Here is a 14,299-nt window from a genome sequence, read left to right as displayed (position 1 = left end):
GAGAAATGTTAATGTTGAACCGACTTTCTACTTACCATTTTCCAAGTGATTGCTGAAAAAAATTCGAAGAGCTCATTAATACCCAAACAGGTCAATGAACTATAGCTTGTTATTTATCCAGAGCTATGAGCTCAGATCTTGGCATGTAAGTAAAGGGAGTTTGTATTTAATTATTTGGCTTTGACATACATTCATTTCAACTTACAAGTTTTATGTATGTATATATTCTTTTAATCTGGATTTTTAGAACACAATTTAATTTTTAAACTAATGAAGACTTTGCATTTTTACTCACCAACCTTCCAACTTCTCCCCTCCCCCCACACACGGAACTGATGACTCTTATGCCCTAATTCTAAATGAAGCAATAAACCACCTCTTCAGCTTCCTTAGTGAGAAACACTTACATTCTGCCTTGTTATCTTTATTGTTCAGCTTGTCTGTTGCGTCAGTTACTTGAATGGAAAGACCGAATTAAACTCATTGCTGTGTCTTGCAGGGTGCCTAGCCAGTGAGCACAGGCTTGCCTCTCCAGCCCTCCGCTTAGAAAGTGTGATGGGGAGAGAATGAGGTTCCCAAGGGGCTGGGCTGTGCTGTGCTGTTCTTCACGCTCAGCTCCTTGAGAGCAGTTTTTCCTTCTTCTGAGCCAGAGCTGTTCCTCCTGCTGTTCACGTCTTTCCCACCTTCCCTTACTTTCCTCTCTCCTCCTTTTCCTGCTCCCTTTCTCCTTGTAGATATGCTATTTTATTGCTGTATTTGCTAGCTTTATATGGATATTATTTTCTCCCCTGGCCAGGGCTGCTTTAAAATCTTGCAATAAAATGTTTCGCTTTGGATCTATTCCAGTGACTGGGAAGATGGTTCAAGTGTATGTCCCACAGTAATCTGTAAAGGTAGTGTGAAAATAATTCTGCAAAGATACAGAAGCTTTACCCATTACTAAGTCAGTTATATGGAGAACCCCTTTGTGCAATAGGAGGAGAGTTGCTGAATTTTATTTTGTTTGGAAATGTGGATTTATTAGTCACAAGTATTAAATGTTATAAATTAATACAAACAGGTTCTCTTCAGTAAAGTGAGATAAAATATTGAAAGGTTGTCACCATAAGTAGATCTGCATTTCATACACCTTAGTGTAAGTATCATTAAACTAAAGACTGAATTTCTGGACACAGGGTTGCAGGCCTACGAAATCCATTTTCTATGTGGATTGAAGGAGGTCTGGGTCTGGAACTCAATACTACACGATAAGTAAATCCAAGAGAAAACTGAGGAGACTATAGAGTGATGCCAAGAATGTGGTTGGTCAGATTTTAGGTAGTTGGAAAGGATTTCAGAGGCTGGGTCTAGAATCATGCTTTATCTCCCCCATAGGCATTTCCTTGTCACTTGAGGATAAGATGTCAGTGTTGTCCTGGCATCAGCTCCAGGCTCAGATGGGGGATTATTAGCAAGCAGGTTTGTAGACATCTGCCCCTCCTCTGATGTGCTTCATTCAGCTGGTCTTATTCCTGAGTCCTTGCGGCAGGCAATAATGGAAGAATCTAGGGTTAATCCCCAGGGCCATTTCCCCAGTTGTGACTCCTCCCTGCAGGATGCCTCTTTCTACACCTGGGATTTTGATCAGAGTCCAGCCAGGGGACCAGGATGATGAAAGCAATGCTTTAGAAAGCATTGTCCAGCAGCAGGTGGTATGTGGAATGAATCGGAGTGGGAAGAGGCAGAAGGCCAGTGACAAGGGGGCTTCGAATAGGATAATGTCCTTGGAGGCAGCAAAGAAATGGATGGGAAAGAAAGCAGGCCAGTTTATGAGGAGGCTTTGGTTGGGGCAGATGAAGTTTGAAGAGAGTGAAATACCCAACAGAAACTCCTATACCGTAGTTGGAAATAAAGGACTGGAGCTCACAATATTCATTAGAAATTGAACTACTGCTTCAGGAGCCCAGGCAATGAATGAAAGTGTGGGGCGTGTGGGCTGGGTTTGGTTTTTTTATTCATGATCAAATAGGACCTCTTAATAGCTCATCAGAAAGCAGCTGCCTCCCACTCAAGTTAGTACAACCAAGGCAATATTTTTAGATCAAAATTCCAATGCTACGCTGACAGTCTTTCCATAAATGTTAGTTTGCCATCTTACAAACAGATTGCTTCATCGGCCTTTTTAAAAAAATACTTAAGGAAAGTAACATTTTATTTGGTAATTTTACACAATCAGCTAGTAGGGAAAAAAAACTAAAGAAAGATGAATAGGAAAGTTTGAAGTAAAAAAGAGAAAAAGGTTTATTTTTAAAGTAAGTTTCCTTCCAAATTGAAAACTCCTACACACGCAAACCATAAGGCGCTAGCTATGAAATCAGGGAATGATGGGCTTTTTAATCTAAATTCATAAATGTGGTATCATTCTTGCATCTGAGACCATGCGATCATTGTTCCTGAGTCCCAGGGGATGGTGACGTTATCTGAACATGTGTCACTCCATGGAGAATGGCTCTCATCAGCTGCTGAGTGGCAGCTTATGATCACAGCTGGGCATCACCTCACATTTATCCTCTCCCTACCTCCCCCCCCCCACCATGTGTAGGTGAGGGGTAGTTCCTAATTTATTTATCGTATGTGATCAAATTCATAAAACACTGGTGTTGATTTCACCTTTCCTGTGAGCTGGGGGTCTTGCTTGTTATTCTTCTGTTCTGTTATGTATTCACAAATTCATATTTCTCAGACCATGAAAGGTGAAGGTACTTGGTGGCTCCCCCAGCTTAGCAGTGACCAGGACCCTACTTCACAGTAACTTCTCAAAGAATCACCTCAGAAATTCCACAAGCCTTCCCAAGAGACACTCCAGGCTCCGTCCTTGGCATGTTTTAGATTTCCACTCTGGAAGGGAATTTGCTCCAGAGACATTTTGAAATTTTCAAAACCTTTGTTAAAGAATACTCTTGTGGCGTTCAATTCCTTAATCGTCTTTCATGAACTGATTAAACACACACACAGACACACACACACACACACACACACACACACACACACCCCTACCTTAATTGGTTAACAAGTTCTTCTAAGTGGTAATTGGGACTTATATGATTTTTCATTGCAGGAATTTGATGTACTTTGCAATCAATTATAGTTAATTAAATTCCTTTCCCATTACTCGGGTTTTGGGTATGGAGGGGTAGGTAGTGTGATCCTTGTTTCATTGGTGGAAAAGCTGAGAAATAGTTCACTCTGGCCCACACAGAAGGCAAGGCGGCTGTGGGCCAGGCTGGCGCCCAGGCCTCTATCTTTATTGCCCGTTGCCTGGTTATTCTGTCCTTCTGTCAAGAAATTCAGGACCCAGAGGGCCTGCAGACCTTGCTGTTGTATGTTCGTATTTTCTCTCCCTTGGTTTTCTTCATTTAAGTAAGAGACTAATTAAACAGAGCATTTCTTAACAAAGGAATTCAATGTTCATTTTTGGAAGGCAGTATGAGAGTGTGCTCTTTTGCTAGGTTTTACTTAAAGAGATGGAGAAGACTGTGATAGTATGGTGTTATTCATGCTCAACAGAATCTTTCAAAAATAGAAGTAATGTTCACTGTTTATGTATGCAAATAAAAGCCAGTAAGAAAGGAAAATTCCTACCACCTTCCTGAGAAATGGTCTTTAAGTTAATACATATGGTGTTATATTGATGTGGGTTAACTTTAAAAAAAAAGTCTCCATGACATTAAGTGTAGGAGTTTTGTGCTTTAAAAAACAAACAAAAAAACAAACCCCCACTATCTGTTAGAAATTATGAATATTTTATTTAAATTTTTAAAAATGTTTATATGAGAGAGAAGGGGGGGGCAAAGCATGAGTGGGTGAGAGGTAGAGAGAGAAGGAGACACAGAATCTGAAGCAGGCTCCAGGCTCTGAGCTGTCAGCACAGAGCCCAATGTGGGGCTTGAACCCATGAACCATGGGATCATGACCTGAGCCAGAGTCGGATGCTTAACCAACTGAGCCACCCAGGCACCAGAAATTACAAATATTTTAAATTGCATCATCTAAAAAAATCCCTACTTAGCAGAGTTTGCATTATGTTTTCTTAAATAATGTAGCGTAAGACAACACAATTTAAGTATTTGGGTTGAGATGTGTGTTAACTTGTATGTTTATATATTGCCCACAAAAAATTTATCCCTTTTTATTTTTATTATAAAGAAGGCGATGAAAATAATGGAGAGGCTCCCATCTCCACAGAGGAATCTGTACTCCACAAATAAACTAATAACCTTAGCTATAGTTTTTGAGCTATAAATTATTTTTGCCTCTTGACTATCATAAACAAGAGTGGAGAAGGGCAAAGATAATTGGATAAGTACGATAATATAATGCTACTAAATCATAATAGTTTATACCACCATTAGCTAGAATTCATTATATAACCACATCAACTTAACTGCTGAAAAACGACAATATTAAAAATCTCCAGGGAGGTCTTTTAAGCCCTATCTCATTCATTCATTCATTCATTCATGCATTCATTCATAAATGGATACTGTAAGCTCACCCAGCTAGACCATAATTATATATTACACATTGCCCATCTAGCTATTCGTAAGATTTTTGATTGGAAAGAATTTTGCCATCTAAGTTTTATGTGACGTTCTGTTTAGTTTTATGTAATCTGGAAATGTGATAGATCTTTGGGGAGAATGTGTTGCCTGATGTATTTGCAGCAACACTATTTTTTGTTCCTCAAAGTACACTTTCCCCCAAATTGATTTGAGAGGCTAAATAAATTGGAGGAAAGTAGTGTTGCCTAGTTCCCAGTTTATATAATGCTCTAGACTGCTTTACCTTTTTTTTTTTTAACATTTATTTATTTCTGAGAGACAGAGACAGAGCATGAGCAGGGTAGGGGCAGAGAGAGAGGGAGACACAGAATCTGAAGCAGGCTCCAGGCTCTGAGCTGTCAGCACAGAGCCCAATGCAGGGCTCGAACCCAAAAACCGCGAGATCATGACCTGAACCAAAGTCGGATGCTTAACTGACTGAGCCACCCAGGTGCCCCTAGACTGCTTTGATTTTTATTCTAAAACCACATAGTCATGTCCTATTATAGAAGTTTGCACACTGAAGAATTTATAAATGTAAGGGGTAAGGAGTAAAAGGTACCAGATTTGGTATAAGTGATCTTTCATTTTGCGTGTATACACTTCTGTTGTACTCATTTTTAGAAATTGCATATTTGTAGGAGAAACATTAAAGCCCAGGTCCATTTTGGTCCACTAGCCTTTGCTCTTCCCACTGGCAAGGGCTGCGCCCCTTTACCCACCCCTGCTCTCTGGTAGGTGTGGCCTCCTGATATTTCTGTGACACACATGGCTGAAGCCTGTGTTCCTCTTCTAGTCCTTCCTTATCTCCCTTCGGTACTTAAAGTGCTAAAATCTTATGGGGGCTCCTGGGTGGCCCAGTCAGTTGAACATCTCACTCTTGGTTTTGGCTCAGGACATGATCTCACGGTCATGGGATTGAGCCCTGAGTCAGGCTCTGTGCTGATGACATAGAGCCCACTTGGGATTCTCTCTCTCCCTCTCTCTCTGCCCCTCCCCTGCTAGTGCTCTCTCTTTCTCAAAATAAATAAACATTAAAAAATAATATTAAAATCTTATAAAAATAACCCATTAACACATACCCTTGGTGAATATTTAAGCCATGCCAAAGAATAAAAGGGAAAGATCTTTTCCAGATGTTTCATATATATATATATATACACACACACACACACATACACGTATATATATATATATATATATATACGTACACACACACATATATAATTTTTATACACAAAATGAAGTCATACTATATTGCTCTATATTTTGCTTTTTATATTTCGTGTTTTCTTGGTGATCTTCCATATCTGCCACAGTCCTTTTAATTACCACATAGCATCTTATTATATGTATGTATCAATAATTTACATACCGGCTCCCTTACTGGTAACTTTTTCCCTGTCCCCCATGTCAATTTTTATTATTACAGTGTTGCTGAAACAAATATTTTTACATATTCTTTGGATATGTATACTGTTTCTGTAGGATAGAGTCTTTTTGATGTGGAATTGCTTGGGTCAAAGACTATGTACATTTAAAATTTCAATAGTTCTAAGGTGGAGGTGTTGTTCAATGGGTATAAAATTCTAGTTTCACAAAATGAAAAAGCTCTAGAGAGCCCTACGACATAGTGCTGATAGTTAACAATACTGTATTGTGCATTTAAAAAAATGTAAAAGAGTATTTGATCCTATGGTAAGTGTTAATGCCACAAAAAGGGAGGAGGCATGAGAAAACTTTTGGAGGTGATGGATGTGTCTGTTACCTTGATTGTGGTGATGGCTTCACGGGTGTATGCATATGCCCAAACTCATGAAATTGTGTACGTTAAACATGTACAGTGTTTTTGCATATGATTTCCTCCTCAATAAAGCTATTTTAAACAAGAAAGAATATATGCCCAGGAAAGTTTGAGAGGTACTGCATTGAAATTTTTTAAATTTCAAGAGAAGTAATAAATCAACCAAGCTTGGATTATATGAAAAAGTTTTTGATAGTTCCCGACACAAAGCAAATGTCAATTTACACTCAATTAGTAATATGCCAAACAGAATGAAATCAGCCAGGTTCCTAAAAAAACAAAACAAAACAAGGGCCCTGATGCCCAGGTACCATTCATGGAGGTTTTAAACAGATTGTTCTGAAGTGGGGTCTAGGCATCGATTGTCTTTAAAATCTTTACAGGGTATTAAAATAGTTTACCTAAAAATAATATTCGTTGGTACAAATTCTCACTAATCTACAGTCTCTTTTTATGTTTTATTTTGGCCAATTCTAATCGGGATGGGAGAATGTATGTTGTGTGAATTTGCATATTCCTGATCACTAATGAGGTTGGTAAATATTTTCATGAGTCTAAACGCAATTGGATTAGATACCTTGCCTATTTTCCTGTGGTTGTCTTTTGATTATTAATGAAAATTAGTCCTTTGTTATATTATTTGTGAATATTTTCTCTCTGTCATGTCTTTTTATCTGCTCTTTTGTTTGGAAACTTTAAAAGTGTACATTAATAAATATTTTGACTGTTTCTTTCCTGACTTAAGAGTTTTGTGTCTTAGGAGCTGGGAAGGTTTTTCTGAAGCCATTCCAAGAGAACAGAATTTTTTTCTATTTCCTTCTGATAGTTTTATAGCTTAAAAAAATGTTCAGATCTTGATCCCAACTGGATTTCACTTTACGTATAGTGTGAGGTAGGGATCTAATTTTTTTTTCTTTGATGGATTGTCAGTTGTATCAACACAGATTATTGGTTCATCTACTCTTTCTTCTAATGATCTGACATGCTGTCTTTATTGAATAGTCATCTCATATGTCAGAATTTGTTTCTGGATCTTTCACTATTACATTGAGTTATTTGGATGCGCCCATGCCAGTTCCATGCTATTTTAATTACTGTAACTTTCATATATTTTAATATTTGATTGGCCAGAGAGTTTTCTTAAAAATTTTAAAACTACTTCTTGCATATTTTCCATTCCAGATCATTTTTAGAAAAACTGAAAATCAAGTTTAAAAAAACTTAAAAATGCTGTTGGGGATTTTGGTTGGTCTACATGAATGTACAAATTACTTTTGGATAAATTGCAATTTTTTCAAGTTTTTATTTAAATTTCAGTTAATGACAGTGTAATATTAGTTTCAGGTGTAGAACTTAGTGATTCAACACATATACAACACGTGGTGCTCATCACAAGTGCCCTCCTTAATTCTCATCACCTAGTTAATCCATCTAACCCCCCCACCCCCTCTGGTAGCCATTAGTTTGATCTCTATAGTTAAGAGTCTGTTTCTTGGTTTTCCTCTCTTTTTTACCCTCTATGTTCATTTGTTTCGTTTCTTAAATCCCACATATGAGTGAAATCATATGGTATTTGTTTTTCTCTGATAACACATACCACATCTTCTTTATCCATTCATCAGTTGATGGACATTTGGGCTCTTTCCACAATTTGGGTATTGTTGATAATGCTGCTATAAACTTCAGGGTGCATATATCCCTTTGAATTAGTGTTTTTATATCCTTTGGGTAAATACCTAGTAGTGCAATTGCTGGCACGTAAGGTAGTTCTATTTTTAACTTTTTGAGGAGCCTCCATACTGTTTTGCACAGTGGCTGCACCAGTTTGCATTGCCTCCAAGAGTTTAAGAATGTTCCCCATTCTCCACATCCTTGCCAACACCTCTTGTTTCCCGTGTTGTTAATTTTAGCCATTCTGACAGGTGTGAGGTAATGTCTCATTATAATTTTGATTTGTATTTCCCCGATGCTGAGTGATTTTGAGCATCTTTTCATGTGTCTATTGGCCATCTATATGTCTTCTTTGGAGAAATATCTGTTCGTATTTTCTGTCCATTTTTAAATTAGGTTGTTTGTTTTCTGGGTGTTGAGTTTATACATTCTTTATATATTTTGGACAGATACTAACCCTTTATCAGATATGTCATTTGTAAAAATCTTCTTCCATTCAGTAGGTTACCTTTTAGTTTGGTTGATTGTTTTCTTCACTGTGCAGAAACTTTTTTTTTTTTTTAATTAAGTCCCTCTTTTATTTTTGCTTTTATTTCGTTTGCTTCAGGAGATCTCTCTAGTAAGTAACTGTTACAGCCAATGTCAAAGAGGTTACTACCTATGTTATCCTCTAGGATTTTAATGGTTTTCTGTCTCACATCTAGGTCTGTCATCTATTTTGAATTTATTTTTGTGTCTGGTGTAAAAAAGTGGCCGAGTTTCATTTTTTTACATTTAGTTCTCCAGTTTTCCCAATACCATTTGTTGAAGAGACTGTGTTTTTTTCCATTGGATATTCTTTCCTGCTTTGTCAAAGATTAATTAACCATATAGTTGCGGGTTTGCAGTTTTTAGTAAAATTGAGTTATCCTATTCAGGAACATAGTATGGCCATTCATTTATTTTTAAATTTTTGTGAATTGTATTAAAACTTAGTAGCTTCTTTTCCATATATTTTCAACATATTTCTTGTGAAATTTACTCCTAGATATTTTTGTTATTATTATTTTGCTAATACTAGCATGGGAACATTTAAAAATTTTTTTTATTTTTTTATTTACTTTTTATTTTTTAATATAATTTATTGTCAAATTGGTTTCCATACAATAACCCAGTGCTCATCCCAACAGTTGCCCTCCTCAATGCCCATCACCCACTTTCCCCTCTCCCTCACCTCCATCAACCCTCAGTTTGTTCTCAGTATTTAAGAGTTTCTTATGGTTTGCCTCCCTCCCTCTCTGTAACTTTTTTTTTCCCCTTCCCCTCCTCCATGGTCTTCTCTTAAGTTTCTCAGGATCCACATGTGAGTGACAACGTATGGTATCTGTCTTTCTCTGCCTGACTTATTTCACTTAGCATAATACCAAGGGATATAGGAATGCTGATGCTAGGGGCACATGTACCCCAATGTTTATAGCAGCACTTTCAACAATAGCCAAATTATGGAAAGAGCCTAAATGTGCATCAACTGACAAATGGATACAATTTAAAAAATTTGTAATGTTTATTTATTTTTGAGAGTGAGAGAGAGCACAAGCGGGGGAGGGGCAGAGAGAGAGGAGGACATAGAATCCAAAGTAGGCTCCAGGCTCCGAGCTGTCAGCACAGAGCCCGACATGGGGCTTGAACCCATGAACTGAGAGATCATGACCTGAGCCAAAGTCAGAGGCTTCACCGACTAAGCCACCCAGGCGCCCCTTCATGGGAACATTTTTCAAATTACACATTTTGATTTGTTATTCTTAGTGTATGAGGAGTTACTAATTTTTGAATGCTGCCCTTATATCTGGTCACTCTACTGAGCTATTTTTATTAATTATCATAATTATTCAGTGTATTCTTCTGAATCTTTTTAGGAATGCAGTTATATTTGCTGCAGATTTTTCCTCACTGCAGTGACTAGGGCATTCCAGCAGATTGTCTATGTCTGTAAATGTTCCATGGGTATTTAAAAGGAATGCGTAGGGAATGCTTGTATTGTTCCTTACCCATTCCTAATAAAAATTCTCAGCAAGCTTGTAATACAAAAATCTGAGTCTAATTTCTTTTTTCTTCTGGAACAGTATTTTCTTATTTTCTTTCTTGGAGATCTCTTGAGTCTCCTCTCTTGAGTCTCAGGTTTATGAGTGCTGAATCATCAGGATAAAATAGGTTTGCAAGTAAACAGAAAGCCAAGCAATATACTTTACTACCTTGACTTAACATAGTCATATGCCACTCTCTTTGAGCATTGAGTTTTTCCCGTTCCTGAGCCTGGGAGATGAGAGTATATGTAGGCCAACCTCTGTGCTGGATGCCAGGCCCTCTGTCATCATTAATAAACAGTCACTGGCAGAGCTTCACTTTTCTTGCTCTCTGAGCAGCATGTTCGGAGGCAAAAATGCCGAGAACATTGAAAGCCAGCTGGATAGCTGTGTGATGGCTGTGTCACCTCACTGGGTCTCATCCACTGCCCCTTGATTGCAGACAGTAGGGAACAGAAGAGGAGCCTCCACTCCTGATTGTGCCTCTGCCTGCCTTCTCTTCTGGTCATCATGTGGGACTCGGACAGTAAGCTCCAAATGGTGGCCCTGTGAGCATGGAGCCCATCAGAGTTTCGTCTACTAGTTTTATAGTCTCCTTTTCTGAGCCAATTTATTTGAAGTCTTTATGACACATGATGAGTCACCTTGAGCTCTCCATCCCGGTTAGCTCTTCTCTGGAGAGCTGCTCTCCACGTGTCCCACTTGCCCTGTCTAGCCAGGGGCCTCTTCAGCCAGAATGATCTAAAAATGTACTCAGTTCATGTTGGTCCTCTCTGCCTTCCCTAAAACAATAACCCTTCAATATTTCCTATCAGTCTTAGAGTAATGATTAAAATATTCAGCCTGGCCTATGGGTCCGGCAGGTGCCTTTGCCCACCTAGTTTTTCAGCTCATCTTGGACCATCTACCACCCACTCTCTGGGTCTCAGCCACACTGGCCTTCGTTAGGCCATGTTCTGCTTCTACATCGACCTTTGCAAATACTGATTCCTCTGACTGGCGTGCCTTTCATCACTTCCCTCCTCCTTCACCAGGGAAGGTCTCCCACTCTGTCCACACTTCAATCCAGACATACATTCCTCAGGGAGACCTCCCCTGTTGTCCCCGCCCAGTCAGAGTCCTTGACTGCAAGTTTGCATAGCACTTCAAGTTTTCGTTTATTTGAATGGGCTTCAGAAATTAAAATCTTCTCTACTACATTTGATGAGCTCCACGAGGCAAAGACCATGTCTGTTTTTGTTTACTAGGATGTCTCTAATGCCTGGCCTCGAACTTGGTGAAAAGTAAGTGTGCAAATTTTTTTAATGCAAGAATAAAAAAATGACCAGAGATAGCTTGCCCCCTAATCTAGTCTCAAATACATTCTTCATCTCAACTCAGTAAATGTTTATTTCTCTGTTATCAGCAGTAAGGGGGTTGGAGGTAGATATTACTCTATAGACCAGATAAGGTAATACTACTTTATTTCAAAAGTTCTATTTAAAACCACGAGAAACATTATTTAGAAACGTGTCCTGTATTGATCTTGTCCTTCCAAAAGAAATTTTGAGAAAAACGAGGGAAAGCAACATTCATTCAACTTTTTGCCTGTTTGAAACGTGATTGTAACAAGAAACAAATGCTTCCTGGTCATAGAAAGGAACACGAGCCACAAAGTATCGGAAGGCACGCTGAGCCTGGAGATGTCTGAGGAGAAGCAGGGGCAGGAAGACAACCAGCAAAAGACTTGCCTTAATTTAAGAAGTGGAAAAGCTTATTGGAAGCATTCTTCAAAACCCTTCAGAAGCTAGTAAAATAATATTTTACTATGTTTTCTCCAGCTCTTAAAACTTTACAAATGCAAATACGTGATAAAATGTGAAAATAAGTATTGGCAACTAATTACATTCTCCGGGGAGATTTAATTGAAAAACAAGCATATTTGCACTGCTTCTCCTTAGTAAGATGTTTATGGCATCTGGTCAAAGTAGAACAAACATTTGAAAATCCTTTGACATAGCTGGTATTTAAAGAATAGCAATTGGCTAACATTTGCGGCTCTGTATGTTGAATATTTTGGCTCCTTTCCTCTGGTATTCATTCTGAAAGATTTATAATCCTTTGGGGAGTGTGGTCTACAAGAGTAGAACTGAATCCTGAAATGTGGAAAAACTAACTTTCCCTAATATAAAACTGTTCTAAAAAAATCTCTCAAGCCTATGAATATGTTTCCAGATTTTCAGAAAAAGCTGATGATTTACAGAATTTTTTTTTCTAGAAGGATCTAACTTCCTCATGATAAATGTAAATTTTCCATCCTTTGGCTTCACAATTGGCTTAGAGATAATTCAGAAAAATATAACATCTTACCTTTCTGGGCATCTGCTGAAATGACACGGCCCTTTAAAAATTTTATGTCACTGGTTACAATGTATATAATGAAATAAAGCACAAAAGGTAGGAATAATCTAGAAGAGAAAAAGTAAGAAACCTTGAAGTGACATAGGAAACAATGATTGTGCTGAATGTATAAGTAGGAAAATACTACCAAAGAAAACACAGTGCAAGAATAGCAGTGAAGAAGGTCCTTGATCACGCACAACTGAGAATGCTGGGACGGCACTTTCTCCTTCAGAGTCTGATGGGTGTGGGTGGACTCCCTTGGCTTGACTGAGGTATGACATGCTGTTTGACGTCTTCTTGCTTTCAAGCTATGCTGGGGTCTGAAGCCACTGCCTAAAGAACTCTATCTGAAGCTCTTGGTTTGCATTTGCAAACTTTTAATGTGGGAGCCCAGCTCTGTTCCTTCAGGTATCCATCCCAGGGGAGCTTTCTTTTTTTAACCATTTAAATTCAACAAAAGAGCCTTTTAAAATTAATTTTCTCCCTCTCTCTCTCTGTCTCTTTTTTTAATGCTTTTTTTCTGTAGTATTTTCTTTAATTATGGTTAGCATTTAGATTATTCTTTATGGTTTATGAAATACCTGGCTTCTGTTTTTAAGTGCTTGTGTGTGTGTGGGGGGGGGGTGTCCTGTGCCCCCAAACAAGGGAGATTATAAAACTGAAAGTAATAAATGAAGGATTTACTGCTTTATATTTCAAACCAACTTTAGGAAAATTGGTGGTGTTAAAATTTCTCTTGATATCAAGAAAAAGACATTAGGAGCTGTAAGAACAAAACTTACTGTTTTAAATATAAATAATAAAATGAAGGCTTTTGTCATGGTAAACTTGATCTTGAATATAGTGGACAGCCTGGATTACCCAGAAAGAAAATTAGTATGAAAAGCAGACAATGACAGTGATGTCAACACAGGATAGTGGTTCATAACTATTTTAGAGATGTAGAGGGAGTTTTCTGGAAGGGTAAGAGGAAAGGCTGAATTCTCAACCTTTCCATCTTTTGGATGCTTAAGTTCTTATAGTTCTATTTCAGCTTCTTATTTTAAAAGTAATACATTTTCCTGAATTCACAAGAGGTTTTACATATGTGATAGAAGGAGGGGCTTGGGCTGCTTGAATATAATTTCCATTTTTGTGCTAAGTGTGTATAGACTATATCTCTGTACATTTATATATAATAGATGTAGCAATATAAAGTAATAATTAGCAAATGAGAATAAACATAATTTGTAGGTGTCTTTCCTCAAAAAGGAAAGAAAGGTTTATTTGAGGCCATTGGTACTATGTTTTGAAGTAGAGATCCAAAGCCATCTTTCATGAGCACACTTTACAAAAATGTCAATTCTTACCTCTGTTAGAAATATTGCTTTTGTTATTTGCTCTGTTAGAAATATTGCTCCTACAAACTATTTCAGCACTTATACTGGAACTCTTATTTACCACCTAGTCTTAATAGCAGGAGAAGTAATAGGTACTATGCTGTGTCCTTCAGATGATTTTCAAAGCATTAACGATCAGTGGACATTGCCTAAGAATTCCTGCAGTGAATTCTGATGATAATTTCCTGGCAGGTTTGTTTCACTGATCAATCATTACTTTGTTGTTTAATATCCCAGATTGTTTTACCTTAAAGGAACAGTTCCCCACTACCCTTTACATTTGGTGATCAGCTAAGCAGACGTTGATTGCATGATTCTCTACGTTGGGCCAATATTTTGCCCATGATACTGAAGGCTTCTTTTTTTCTCCTTCATCAACCCACTGAGTCATCTCCAGTTCTTAATGGAATTGCCTCCTCA

At 37.9% G+C, this 14,299-nt stretch overlaps 1 protein-coding gene across 1 annotated transcript in view; it reads left to right on the top strand.

The window, feature by feature from the left end:
• ARMC4 (armadillo repeat containing 4) overlaps positions 1 to 14,299 on the top strand; it is a 188,229-nt gene that overhangs the window by 42,398 nt on the left and 131,532 nt on the right. The window lies entirely within an intron of this gene.

This window comes from Lynx canadensis, chromosome B4 (assembly GCF_007474595.2).
Source record: "Lynx canadensis isolate LIC74 chromosome B4, mLynCan4.pri.v2, whole genome shotgun sequence".
Lineage (NCBI taxonomy): Eukaryota > Metazoa > Chordata > Mammalia > Carnivora > Felidae > Lynx > Lynx canadensis.
This window is presented reverse-complemented; position numbering and strand designations above follow the sequence as displayed.